Here is a 14,872-nt window from a genome sequence, read left to right on the forward strand (position 1 = left end):
AGTCCAACGGTTAAGAATCCACACTTCAACTGCAGGGGGCACGGGTTTGATCCCTGGTCCAGGAACTAAGATCCCACATGCCATGCGATACAGCCAAAGAGAAGGGGCAAAAAGAAAGTAAATAAAATGTAAATATTCCTAGATAAGTGAGATGTTACTGACCTGGAAGGGAGATAGATTGCTGTTCATTATAAAGGAAAATCAAGGGAAACAGGACAAGAGAGAATCATGTTTGAAAGAAGAATGATGGAGATACTCAAGAGACAGCCCAGCCTGGGGGTCCAAGGGGGACTTCTGGGAAGCCTGGGAATCTGGGAAGGACAGGCAAAGTTCTTCAGGTAGGAATGGACCTCTTCAGTGTGTGGTCCAGGGCACCACAGGCCAGACATTAGCACAGTAGATGCCAGAATTGTCACCTATTTTAAAGTAGGGGGTCTCCCCTTATGGCTCAGCTGGTAAACAATCCTCCTGCAATGCGGGAGACCTGGGTTCGATCCCTGGGTTGGGAAGATCCCCTGTAGAAGGGAACAGCTACCCACTCCAGTATTCTGGCCTGGGGAATTCCATGGACTGTGTAGTCCATGAGATAGCAAAGAGCAGACACGATTGTGCAACTTTCACTTCGCTTCACTTCAGTTAAAGTAGGGAAACTCCAATTAATGGTAATTTTCTGTGGAGTGAAAGCCTCCTCAGGTGGCACTAGTAGTAGAGAACCCGCCTGCCAATGCAGGAGACATAAGAGACGAGAGTTCTGTCCCTGGATCAGGAAGAACCCCCTGGAGGAGGGCATGGCAACCCACTCCAGTATTCTTGCCTGAAGAATCCCCATGGACAGCGGAGCCTGGTGGGCTACAGTCCATGGGGTTGCAAAGAGTCGGACACGACTGAGCGACTGAGTTGGACACAGCATAATCTGCTTAGTCTTTTACAACCAGTTCATTAGAAGATGAGTGTGTCCTCTCAGGTTTCAGGTGAGCCTCTTTTCAAGTTCAGTCTAAATATCATTTCACAGTTATCTACTGAACAGCTTAGACTTCGAAACTGCTGGCACTTGCCTTCAGAGACGACCACGCTTACTCCTTATCTTGCTCAAGGAATGTAGAGATTCAACTTGTTTTTTTGTTAATTGTTATTATTGTTGTTTTTACATTTTCTCTCTATCAATCTGTCCCTCAGATCGTTTATCAACTTTGACTCTTCCTGAAGTTCCACAATCTGTCACTATTTCCCCAACCCTTAACAAACCTCTTACTTTAGTTTGTTCCTTTGACTTGCCTGTTTATTTTCTAAAGGAGGAAGCTTGAATATTAGTGTCTGTCAAGCATAAAACAGCAGGAATGCAGATGCTATAAATTAACAAGCCAGAGAGTCAGATTCTCCCGGGAATAACCCACTCCTGGAGGTCAGATCCTCAGGGCCCTCCTGAGTGCCTGCAGACTCTCCTGCCCATAGCTGTAGGTAATGCCCAGTGGGGAGATGTCATGTGTGACTCAGAGTCACAAAAGGGGGGCGGGGTGGCAGACTAAAAGCCAGAGGTCCACCTGGCCACCACCTGGATGAGACTCTTAACTTTTTTTGTGCTCTTATCCATTTCAGCGGAGAAGGCAATGGCACCCCACTCCAGTACTCTTGCCTGGAAAATCCTATGGACGAAGGAGCTTGGTAGGCTGCAGTCCATGGGGTCGCTAAGAGTCGGATACGACTGAGCGACTTCACTTTCACTTTTCACTTTCATGCACTGGAGAAGGAAATGGCAACCAACTCCAGTGTTCTTGCCTGGAGAATCCCAGGGACGGGGGAGCCTGGTGGGCTGCCGTCTCTGGGGTCTCACAGAGTCGGACACGACTGAAGTGACTTAGCAGTATCCATTTCAGAGAGTGGCTGCAAAGATGCAGAGATTATTTTAATAACCCCAAAGAAAACATTACACAGTGTAAAAGCTACAGCATCAGCAGACCTGAGTTTGATTCCCAGACATCCACCCCCTGCCCCAGCTAAATGGCCTCAGTCTAGATCTGCCCCTCTACTTCTCTGTCTATAAAATGGGGCTAACATTCGCGTCATCCGTTTTGTAAAGATTGAATAACACATATAAGATGCCTGGCACATTACAGGTACAAAATAAATGCTATCTTTTTAATCCTTCCTTTCTCTTCCAATGGTAGGTATTAAGAATTAATTTTCGGACTTCCCCAGCAGTCCAGTGTAAGACTCTGTGCTTCCAATGTGAGGGCCATGGGTTCGATCCCTGGCTGAGGAACTAAGATCCCACATGCCACAGCCAAAAAGAGAATTAACTTTAAAGATTAATGTTGTGGTTACTAAATAATTTATAAAATATTAAAGTAATGTATCTGAGAATGTCTGTGTAATATAAAGAGCAACAATAAATATAGAGCATTTTGAAAGTTAAAGCACTAGATAAAACAGAGATGCTTCATTATTAATTATTACATAAATTCATTAAATTAATTTTGTCCTAGTTTGCACATCTTAATAGAGCACAGTATCCCCAAAGAAGCTATTACTTACCATTTTTATTTATCGAAAGTAATCTTGAACTGGATATTCAAAGGCAGCAGATCATCTAAGAGTCATTCTAAAAAGTCAGCTTCCCTTTGAAATGCATTTCATGTCACTAGGGGGACAAGATCCTTGAAGGCAGAAACATTAATTACTCCTTTCATATCTCCAAATCCTGGCTCGTTGAAGGTATCCTGTAAACAGTTTTCAAGCTGAATTTACTAAGTAAAAAGTCCAAACTATTTCTTATCACATGTTAGGTGACACGGCTGTCAGAGAACAAGCATGGGATCCGGAATTTGTCTCACAGATCTGAAGAGAGGGCTCAGAATCAACCATCTCATCCTCTGATGAGACTGGGACTCAGTCGAGAAACATCATCCCCAGGCCTCCGCTTTGGTGTCAGAACTAACCATGTTAATGTCATAAATGGAGCCCTTTGTCCGAGGCCTCATTTTTTGTCTCCTATTAGCTGAAGTGTTGAAATTACTTCAACTTACACACACCAAACGTACAGCCCTCTTCGCCTTCCTTCCTATTACAAAGAAGGACACATCTCCGCCTCCATAAATGCATCTCTGCCTTACCCGTCCATCCCAAATCTCAGCTGCCTCTCTCCCGCAGCTGTTCCTCACTTGACTCTCTTCCACCAGTATTGAAAGTATTGCAGATGCTCCCATCTTAAGAAGCAAACACCAAACAAAAACTCTTCCTAACATGCTATCCTCATCCATCCGTCATTCTGTTTCTACCCAACTGAATGCAGAGCTCCAGAGAATAGCAAGGAGAGATAAAAAAGCCTTCCTAAAAGATGGGCTCGATAAAGGCCAGAAATGGTATGGCCCTAACAGAAGCAGAAGCTGTTAAGAAGAGGTGGCAAGAATACACAGAACTGTACAAAAAAGACCTTCACGACCCGGATAATCACAATGGTGTGATCACTCATCTAGAGCCAGACATCCTGGAATGTGAAGTCAAGTGGGCCTTAGAAAGCATCACTATGAACAAAGCTAGTGGAGGTGATGGAATTCCAGTTGAGCTATTTCAAATCCTGAAAGATGATGCTGTGAAAGTGCTGCACTCAATATGCCAGGAAATTTGGAAAACTCAGCAGTGGCCACAGGACTGTAAAAGGTCAGTTTTCATTCCAATCCCAAAGAAAGGCAATGCCAAAGAATGCTCAAACTACCACACAATTGTACTCATCTCACACACTAGTAATGCTCAAAATTCTCCAAGCCAGGCTTCAACAATATGTGAACTGTGCACGTCCTGATGTTCAAGCTGGTTTTAGAAAAGGCAGAGGAACCAGAGACCAAATTGCCAACATTCGCTGGATCATCAAAAAAGCAAAAGAGTTCCAGAAAAACGTCTATTTCTGCTTTATTGACTATGCCAAAGCCTTAGACTGTGTGAATCACAATAAACTGTGGAAAATTCTGAGAGAGATGGGAATACCAGACCACCTGACCTGCCTCTTGAGAAATCTGTATGCAGGTCGGGAAGCAACAGTTAGAACTGGACATGTAACAACAGACTGGTTGCAAATAGGAAAAGGAGTACGTCAAGGCTGTATATTGTCACCCTGCTTATTTAACTTATATGTAGAGTACATCATGAGAAACACTGGACTGGAAGAAACACAAGCTGGAATCAAGATTGGCGGGAGAAATATCAATAACCTCAGATATGCAGATGACACCACCCTTATGGCAGAAAGTGAAGAGGAACTCAAAAGCCTCTTGATGAAAGTGAAAGAGGAGAGTGAAAAAGTTGGCTTAAAGCTCAACACTCAGAAAACAAAGATCATGGCATCTGGTCCCATCACTTCATGGGAAATAGATGGGGAAACAGTGGAAACAGTGTTAGACTTTATTTTTTGAGGCTCCAAAATCACTGCAGATGGTGACTGCAGCCATGAAATTAAAAGACACTTACTCCTTGGAAGAAAAGTTATGACCAACCTGGATAGCATATTCAAAAGCAGAGACATTACTTTGCCAACAAAGTTCCGTCTAGTCAAGGCTATGGTTTTTCCAGTGGTCATGTATGGATGTGAGAGGGCTGAGCACTGAAGAATTGATGCTTTTGAACTGTGGTGTTGGAAAAGACTCTTGAGAGTCCCTTGGACTGCAAGGAGATCCAACCAGTGCATTCTAAAGGAGATCAGCCCTGGGATTTCTTTGGAAGGAATGGTGCTAAAGCTGAAACTCCAGTACTTCGGCCACCTCATGCGAAGAGTTGACTCATTAGAAAAGACTCTGATGCTGGGAGGGATTGGGGGCAGGAGGAGAAGGGGAGGACAGAGGATGAGATGGCTGGATGGCATCACAGACTCAATGGACGTGAGTCTGAGTGAACTCCTGGAGTTGGTGATGGACAGGGAGGCCTGGCATGCTGCAATTAATGGGGTCTCAAAGAGTCAGACACTACTGAGCAACTGAACTGAACTGAAGTGAGCAATGCAAAAAAAAAAAAAAAAAAAGAGGAAAACAATAGAATGGGAAAGACTAGAGGTCTCTTCAAGAAAATTAGAGGTATCAAAGCAACATTTCATGTAAGGATGGGCACGATACAGGACAGAAACGGCAAGGACCTAACAGAAGGAGAAGAGATTAAGAAGAGATGGCAAGACTACTCAGAAGAACTATACGAAAATGTCTTAACAACATAGATAGCCTCAATGGTGTGGTTGCTCACCTAGAGCCAGACACCCTTGAATGTGAAGTCAAATGGGCCTTAGGAAGCATTACTATAAACAAAGTTAGTGGTGGTGAGGAGAAAGAAATGGCAACCCACTCCAGTATTCTTGCCTGGAAAACCCCATGGGCAGAGGAGCCTGGTAGGCTGCAGTCCATGGGGTCGCGAAGAGTTGGACATGACTGAGCGACTTCACTTTCACTTTTCACTTTCCTGCATTGGAGAAGGAAATGGCAACCCACTCCAGTACTCTTGCCTGGAGAATCCCAGGGATGGGGGAGCCTGGTGGGCTGCCGTCTATGGGGTCACACAGAGTTGGACACGACTGAAGCGACTTAGCAGCAGCAGCAGCGGTGGTGGTGATGGGATTCCAGCTAAGCCATTTAAAACTGTAAAAGATGATGCTGTTAAAGTGCTGCACTCAATATGTCAGCAAATTTGGAAAACTCAGCAGTGGCCACAGGACTCGAAAAAGTCAGTTTTCATTCCAATCCCCCCAAAAAAGGGCAATGCCAAAAATGTTTTAATAGAACTCATTTTACATGCAAGCTAGAAAGGTAATGCTCAAATTTCTTCAAATTTGGCTTCAGCAGTATGTGAAACGAGAACTTCCAGATGTACAAGCTGAGTTTAGAAAAGGCAGAGGACCAGAGATCAAATTGCCAATATTCGTTGGATCATAGAAAAAGCAAGAGCATTCCAGAAAAATATCTACTTCTGTTTCATTGAGTACACTAAAGCCTTCAACTGTGTGGATCACAACAAACTGTGGAAAATTCTTAGAGATGGGAATAGCAGACCACCTTACCTGCCTCCTGAGAAACCTGTATACAGTTCAAGAAGTATGGAACAACTTCTCCAGACATGGAACAACTGACTGTTTCAAAACTGGGAAAGGAGTATATCAAGGCTGCATATTGTCACCCCGCTTATTTAACTTATATACAGAGTACATCATGGGAAATGCTGGCCTAGATGAAGCACAAGCTGGAATCAAGATTTCCAGGAGAAATAACAACCTCAGATAAACAGATGATACCACTCTAACAACAGAAAGTGAAGAGGAACTAAAGAGCCTCTTGATGAAGGTGAGAGAGTGAAAAAGCTGGCTTAAAACTCAACTTTCAAAAAACTAAAATCGTGGCATCTGGTCCCATCACTTCATGGCAAATAGAAGGAGAAAAGTGGAAACAGTGACAGATTTTGTTTTCCTGGGCTCCAGAATCACTGTGGACAGTGACTGCAGCCATGAAATCAAAAGACACTTGCTCCTCGGAAAGAAAACCATGACAAACCTAGACAGCGTATTTATAAAAAGCAGAGTCATTACTTTGCTGAGAAATATCTATATAGTCAAAGCTATGGTTTTTCCAGTAGTCACATACAGATGTGAGAGTTGAACCATAAAGAAGGTTGAGCACTGAAGAACTGACACTTTTGAATTGTGTTGCTAGAGAAGACTCTCAACAGTCCCTTGGACAGCAAGGTGATGATCAAACCAGTCAATCCTAAAGGAAATCAACCCTAAATATTCATTGGAAGGACTGATGCTGAAGCTGAAGCTCCAATACTCTGGCCACCTGATGCAAAGAACTGACTCATTGGAAAAGACCCTGATGCTGGGAAAGATTGAAGGCAGGAGGAGAAGGGGGCAACAGGGGATGAGATGGACATGAGTTTGAGCAAACTCTGGGAGATAGTGAAGGACAGGGAAGCCTGATGTGCTGCAGTCCGTGGGATCACAAAGAGTCAGACAGGACTTAGCCACTGAACAAGAACAACAATGTCCTTTCTTCCACGGAAAGCCCAAGGAAGCATCAACACTATGTCCATTTCTTCACCTTCCACTTACTCCTTGAGTAGCTATCATGCCAGGATTGCTTGAAAACTATTCTCTCCAGGATTTGCACCCATGACCTCCTTATTGTGAAATGCGATGGGTATTTATTTGTCCTGATCTTCAGCCCTCTACAGTGTCTATCAAGGCCATTCCTCCTTGTTGAAGCATAACATTCCCTGTAGATAGACCATATTGTTTTAACTTTTTTGCCTATCTCCTGCAACCTCTTAAATTTTCTCCTACACCTTTCAGTCTCATTTGAAGGTTTGTCTCTCCTTGACCATTCCTTCCGCGTTGGTGTTCCACAGGTTAGCCTGCTCTCAGCTTGTTTCTCACTCTCTACCTCTGGAAACCCATCCACTCACTGGATTGCCTCAAGGAGAAACACCGTGGCTGTCTCAGGCATTGTTGCATGCCCAGAATCTTGAACCTCCTGTTTAGTGAAGGCCCAGAGGGTGGCTCCCTGGTGGAGGTCAGGAGAGCGTGTGAAAAGAGTAGATGCCGGGAAGTCCTGACTTGTGCTCCTGCGGCTGCTGGCCCCCGGGCCCTGGCTACTAAATGAGCCAAACAGGAAGAATCACAACCTAGAGGACTAAAGTGTGGGATGGTCTTGTCCCAGCTTTGATGACAATGGGATCATGGTCCTGGAAGCTCCAGGGCCGCCCATACAGGGGAGGACCTCACTGCAAATTGGAGCAGCATCACATTCCGCAGAGGACTGACTTTGCACAGCAAACTCCCCCTGAGATCTGTCACATTCCAGGATCAAGAGGGTAAAGCTCAAGAGGAAGGTATTAGGTTTCATTAGCACAGGATGTGGGAGTTTAAGTCATTACCTGGAAAACTCAAAAGAGAGGACACTATATTTACACTTTGGGCAGGACACACAGTTCATAACATCCAGGCTAGAACACTTTGATATTACATTTCCATTTCTTTTTTTTTTTTTAGAATTTGATTTGTTTCTTTTTGGCTGTGCTTGGTCTCTGTTGCTGTGTGGACGGTTCTCGGTTCTCGTGTTGCAGGGAGGGGGGCTACTCGCTAGCTGCTGTGTGTGGGTTTCCTATTGCAGTGGTTTCTCTCGCAGAGCGCGGGCCCTAGGGCGTGCAAGCTCTAGCTGCAGCACGTGGGCTCAGTAGTTGGAGCACAAGGGCTTCTTTGCTCCACGGCATGTGGGATCTTGCCAGACCAGGGATCAAACCTGTGTCTCCTGCAATGGCTGGCAGATTCTTTACCACTGAGCCACCAGAAAAGCCCTGCATTTATTTCTTCATGGTATTTTCCGTGTTTCCAGAGCCTCAGCAGAAAGGGAGCAAACAGCAAATATGCTCTCACAGTGACAGTCCTGAAAATGAGTAGCGAATTTATCTCTTGCTTGTCTTTCTCCTGGAAGCAGCCTGGCATATGTGTGCTCCCCCAAGAGCCCTGGAGGCAGCCAACACTTTGACAGGCTCAGTAAACAGTGAGCGAACGCTTTACAGAGTGTCTTGTTGTAGGAGGGCTCCCGACATGAGACTCGCTGTGCCTTGATGGAAACCACTTGCCAAAAGGCCAGAGGTGGTCTATCCTGCTTCCACAGAGCCCCTCGTACCTACTTCAGGCCAGAGTCTGGCTCAGACTGGGGCTGAAAGAGAAAGCAGATATGGTTCCTTCAAGGAACTGATGGAGCATGGCTGCCTCCAAGAATCGGCACTCACTCGGTGCTGGACTCCTCAGGTATAACATCATCTCCTCTTCTCTCTGCCGCAGGGGGCTCACATCTTCTTACCAAAAAGCCTCCCAGTTTCACCCAAAAAGCAATCCCTAGGGTCAGTCTACCATCCTCAGAAGCTCAATAGAATCGGCAACTCTTGCTTTTCCCTTCTAATCTTTCCTTCTTCTTCCTCTTCTCAAACTGTCCCTTTTGAGCAAACAGCTCTGACTCTTGGCTGTGGAGGGGTCCTGCTGCAGCCCCTCACCAAAAGCCTGTGTCCAGATTTACCCTGAATGCTGTCCACGCCGGACAGTTTCCCCCAGGGAGTAAGACACTGCTGCGCTGAAGTGTTAATGCGTGTTAACCTAAATGTATTTTTAATCTTTAAAATGGCTTTCACAGACGAGTTTTTCTAAAGCTTTGAAATATGGATCAGTGACCTAAAAATGAGGGGAGGAGAAAAAGGGCTCCATTTGGAAGCTGGAGAAACCCTAATCCTCTTCAAGATGAACAGGTACCACCAAGAAGGCAGCCTCTTTGCTCTAGCGGTAAACTCCAAAAGTAATCAGAATTAGGTCAGCTCACAAATAAAGATAAGAAGCCCTCATTAGACCTTGCTGGGCTTTCAAGCCAGACAGCCAGCTGCCTCCTGGATTATTCACAGACAGTTCTGACTCAATACAACACTGTCTGGATTCATTGTCTACACACACACACACACACACACACACACATACACACACATATATGAACACCCACTTCTCCCACCCACCCCCACAATTTCTTCCTGCACCTAGGCGCCTTTTGAGGAAAGATGGGCTTCCCTGGTGGTTCAGATGGTAAAGTGTCTGCCTGTAATGCATGAGACCTGGGTTTGATCCCTGGGTGGGGAAGATCCTCTGGAGAAGGAAATGGCACCCCACTCCAGAACTCTTGCCTGGAAAATTCCATGGATGGAGGAGCCTGGTAGGCTACTGTCCATGGGGTCACAAAGAGTCAGACAGGACTGAGCAGCTTCACTGGTTCAGTGGGGGAGAGAGACAGAGATCACTTAAGATGAGAGAAAAATCCCTCAGTGTAAATCTATACTTGGAAATACAAAATATTTCCCAGAAAAAGATTTCTTCTAACTAAAAGAGGCTGAATTACCTTTAATTGAGTTTTTTTGTGTTTCCACACTCAGCAAGAATGAGGTCAATGATAAAAAAATAAGACTCTTTCCCTCCACATTTTTTTTTCCCAAAAATGATTTAAAGACAAAGTATAAAATGCAAAAGACTGTTTATAAAATAGGGAAGAACAGAAGAAAGGACGTGAGGCAAGTAACATAAATGGAACCAGGGATGATGGCAATGTGCATCCCACAGTGAATTCTTCACCACAGCTACTGGATGGCACGGTGGATGCTGTGTTCTCCAGCGGACGTTGGAGGGGGCATTCAGTGTCCATGACATAGAAACAAACCACTGTTGAAGGGAAGTACGACTATCCCCTCAGGAAGTGGGAGGGGTCCTTCTAATTAGGACAACATTCTCACAACATTCTCACAAGTTCCATGGGGCTGCATCCTACAGCAGCCTTCTCCTCTGGGTACCCCCTGTCTAGGCGATGACGGTGCAGCAAAATGCCCCTCAGAAGAAGCTGTTCTCCAGGGGCCATTCAGTGTAACATGAGCCTTCAGGTCCTGACAAATCCTGCATGATCCAGGCTGTGAACCATCTGAGGAAAGTGATGTACTCGGCTTAATTTGCTCCACTGACTTTCTCATCGATACTGGACAATAATCCCCTGGCAGATACGTGGTTACCAATGTGCTCTCATCCTCCCTGCAGACCAACTGGATGTTCAAGGATATCCTTTTGTACATGCATGAAAAATGGGAGACCATAGTCCCAAAGTTCTAGTAAAATGGTGTGAACACAGTTTACCCCAATGTTCATCGCAGCACTGTTTATAATAGCCAGGACATGGAAGCAACCTAGATGTCCATCAGCAGATGAATGGATAAGAAAGCTGTGGTACATATACACAATGGAGTATTACTCAGCCATTAAAAAGAATACATTTGAATCAGTTCTAATGAGGTGGATGAAACTGGAGCCAATTGTACAGAGTGAAGTAAGCCAGAAAGAAAAACACCAATACAGTATACCAACACATATATATGGAATCTAGAAAGATGGTAATGATAACCCTGTATGCAAGACAGCAAAAGAGACACAGATGTATAGATCAGACTTTTGGACTCTGTGGGAGAGGGAGAGGGTGGGATGATTTGGAAGAATGGCATTGAAACATGTATACTATCATGTAAGAAACAAATCACCAGTCTAGGTTTGATGCAGGATACAGGATGCCTGGGGCTTGTGCACTGGAATGACCCAGAGAGATGGTATAGGGAGGGAGGTGGGAGGGGGGTTCAGGATTGGGAACTCATGTACACCCATGGCAGATTCATGTTGATGTATGGCAAAACCAATACAGTGTTTTAAAGTAAAATAAAGTAAAATAAAAAAAAATAGGTGGACTCAGATGATCACTTCAGGCAAACTAGTCACATAGAAAAAAATTTTTTTATTCTGTGTGGCACTCTCTCGTGTGTGCCCTCCAAAATGAATTACTTGGAAATATGACCGAGGAAAATGAGCTTACTTTTCTGTGGCAGAGTTAACAGTAAATCAGATAAAATAAAAATGGGTCACATGCATCAAGTGGAGGAACTTTAACTTTTTAATTTTTCTGATAATATCACTTGTTATGGTTATCATAGCTATTCGATTTCTCCTATTTCTGTGCAAATAGGAGGACTGCACTCCCGTGTTGAGAGGTACGGGCCACGTGAGGTACAGGCAGTAGACGGAAGAGCCAGTGTGTAGTTCTCCACTGTCCCGTCCCCCTTTGGAATCACTGACATACAGTGACAGAACCTTCTTCAGTCAGAATCTCTTTGTGAGGTCCAGATACAGCAGGCTTTCAACAACTGCCCGACTCTGCCTCTCTAGCTCACAGTCTCAGGGCTGTGTATACATACAGCACACCCACCATTTCTTATTTGGCACCTTCTATGTTCATGGGAAATAGTTGGGGAAACAGTAGAAACAGTGTCAGACTTTATTTTGGGGGGCTCCAAAATCACTGCAGATGGTGACTGCAGCCATGAAATTAAAAGACACTTACTCCTTGGAAGAAAAGTTATGACCAACCTAGATAGTATATTCAAAAGCAGAGACATTACTTTGCCGACTAAGGTCCATCTAGTCAAGGCTATGGTTTTTCCTGTGGTCATGTATGGATGTGAGAGTTGGACTGTGAAGAAGGCTGAGTGCCGAAGAATTGATGCTTTTGAACTGTGGTGTTGGAGAAGACTCTTGAGAGTCCCTTGGACTGCAAGGAGATCCAACCAGTGCATTCTAAAGGAGATCAGCCCTGGGATTTCTTTGGAAGGAATGATGCTAAAGCTGAAGCTCCAGTACTTTGGCCACCTCATGCAAAGAGTTGACTCATTGGAAAAGACTCTGATGCTGGGAGGGATTGGGGACAGGAGGAGAAGGGGAGGACAGAGGATGAGATGGCTGGATGGCATCACCGACTCAATGGATGTGAGTCTGAGTGAACTCCGGGAGTTGGTGATGGACAGGGAGGCCTGGCGTGCTGCGATTCATGGGGTCGCAAGGAGTCAGACAAGACTGAGAGACTGAAATGAACTGAACTGAACTGGACTGATGTTTGCTAAGGGCCTCCCCAGCGGCTCAGTGGTAAAGAATCCTCCTACCAGTTCAGGAGATGCAGGAGACACGCGTTCAGTCCTTGGGTCTGGAAGATCCCCTGGAGGAGGGCATGGCAACCCACTCCAGTATTCTTGCCTGGAGAATCCCACAGACGGAGAAGCCTGGCAGGCTACCGTTCATAGGGTCATAGAAGAGTGAGACTCGACTCAAGTGACTGAGCGTGCATGTGTTTGCTACACTCTCATCTGGGAAGCCTTTTCCTATCCTGTCCTTACAATATCCACATAAATAACTCCCTCTGATAAGGCCCAACTCAAATCGCCTCTTCCAGAGGCAAAAATCACCATCCCATCCTGGGACTGCGTGAGATATACATTTGTGTGGTTGTGCTTCCAGAACATCCTGCACATTGTGCTAATGTTGCCATCGAGCCGAAATGGTCTGACCCTCCCTCATCTGGTTTTAAGCTCCCTGAATTGAAGTAGACGTTAAGCTGTTCAGAATCTCTGTTATCTCAGGGCCCAAGTCAGTACCTAACCCATAGGATGTGCTCAGCGATATGTCTGTTGGGTGAGTGAATGACTGACTTCATGACGGAATGAATGGAAACAAGCAAGTGTCGAAGCAAAGGAGAGACGTCCGTTCCCCAAAGACCGTGCTAAGGTCTCAAGTGTGTCCACATGCACGTGCTCTCAGTCACGTCCGACTCTTCGAGACGTCATGGACCGCAGCCCAGCAGGTTCTTTTGTCCATGCGGTTCTCCAGGCAAGAATACTGGAGTGGGTTGCTATTTCCTATTCCAGGGGATCTTCCACCTAGCAATCGAGGCAGGGTCTCTTGTGTCTCCTGCAATGGCAGGCAGATTCTTTACCACGGCGACGCCTGGAAAGCCCAAAGAACTCAAGAGGTTTTATCTTTCTGGTAGCTATTTCTACTAGTATATGATGACCACTCAATAACTATTTATGGAATTGAATACCAGATTAAAGCCTTTTTTGTGTTCTTATGTCAAAATTTACCACCCACTTCAGAAAGGAGGCTTTATTGTGGGAGATTTGTTATTCAGGCTTTCCAAGATTTGCTTACTAACACACATGAACTCTAGTGACATCCTGGGGGCTTGTTCAGTGTGGTGACATTGCCCAAACCAATTAAGCTCTCCCTTTCCATCTGTTAAATAAGAAGACAGGCCCACATATCCCTCAATGTTTAAGTACCTCCCCGTACTGAAAAATGATACCGGACAAAATTTGAAAGGACAGACACATAGTTGATCAAGTAGCCTTTTGAAATTGAGCCAGAAAGCAAAATCCTGGAATAAAGAAGAAATTATATGTATATTGTGCCTCCAACCTACTGATAAAAAGAATACTGGCCATTCTCATAAAACAACTGCTATACCAGCACTCTTCCTTCTGCTTGTGAAGGTCAAGTTTATGGTGTGAACGGTGTCCTCCCAGTATATTAACATGTTCAGACACCAGGCTGGCATTTCAGGCTGGTTTATGAAAGAATCGGAAAAGGTCAGGATTTTAGTTCTTTATCTTCACTATTGCACTGTTTATACAACAAACAACCACGGGCAGTTTCCCTATTTATGTTGCTTAGTGACAAGAGCATTCTCTCCTTCCAATAAAATATATTAAAAAGGAAAAAAAAAAAAAAGAAAAGCTAGGTCAAAATTTCTCAAAGTCTCAGGAAATGAGAAACCACAAGCAAAACAAAGCAACTGAAGTCCTTTCTAAGGGTAATATAAACTTTACTTTTTCTGATAGATCTTCTGTGGGGAGGGCGGGGGCTGGAGGATATTGTGCAATTTATATTCTACTTTGGATAAATATAATTGCAGTGCAAACAAGCTCTGGCTGCTGAAGACTGCCCCACAGCAGTCACCCTCGGGAGGGTGAGTAAAGAGAAATAAATGTTGAACTTTCTCTCAAGATGAAATTCTGCATTCTAAATTAGCTGAGGAGAGAAATCCAGCCAGAAACAGGACCAGGGGGTCACAGGTATTCAGGACCATGAATCACGGTCAGGAAGCAAATGCTGAGAGAGTCCATCTCTGGAAGAATGAGCTCATTGTCACACTGGGGTGCCCTCTGTGAGAGCAAGATTAAACTTCCCTGGCACCAACCTTCCCCAGTGAGACGTTATGAAGAATAATAATGCTACCTGGCACAAAGGGAGGACTTGATGCTTGTTCACAGTGACAAAGGGCTCAGAGAGTAGTTCACATTCTTTGCCATCATTATTTTATAGATGAGCTAACAGATTCCCTAAGCGGCCCCAGAGTCTGACACAGCAGGACTGAACTCATATCCACGGGCCTGGCCTCCTGGCCACACACACACAGAGAAGGCTAATCAGATCTTCCGTCCTAGAAGAGCC

Source organism: Ovis canadensis, chromosome 13, assembly GCF_042477335.2.
Source record: "Ovis canadensis isolate MfBH-ARS-UI-01 breed Bighorn chromosome 13, ARS-UI_OviCan_v2, whole genome shotgun sequence".
Taxonomy (NCBI): Eukaryota; Metazoa; Chordata; class Mammalia; order Artiodactyla; family Bovidae; genus Ovis; species Ovis canadensis.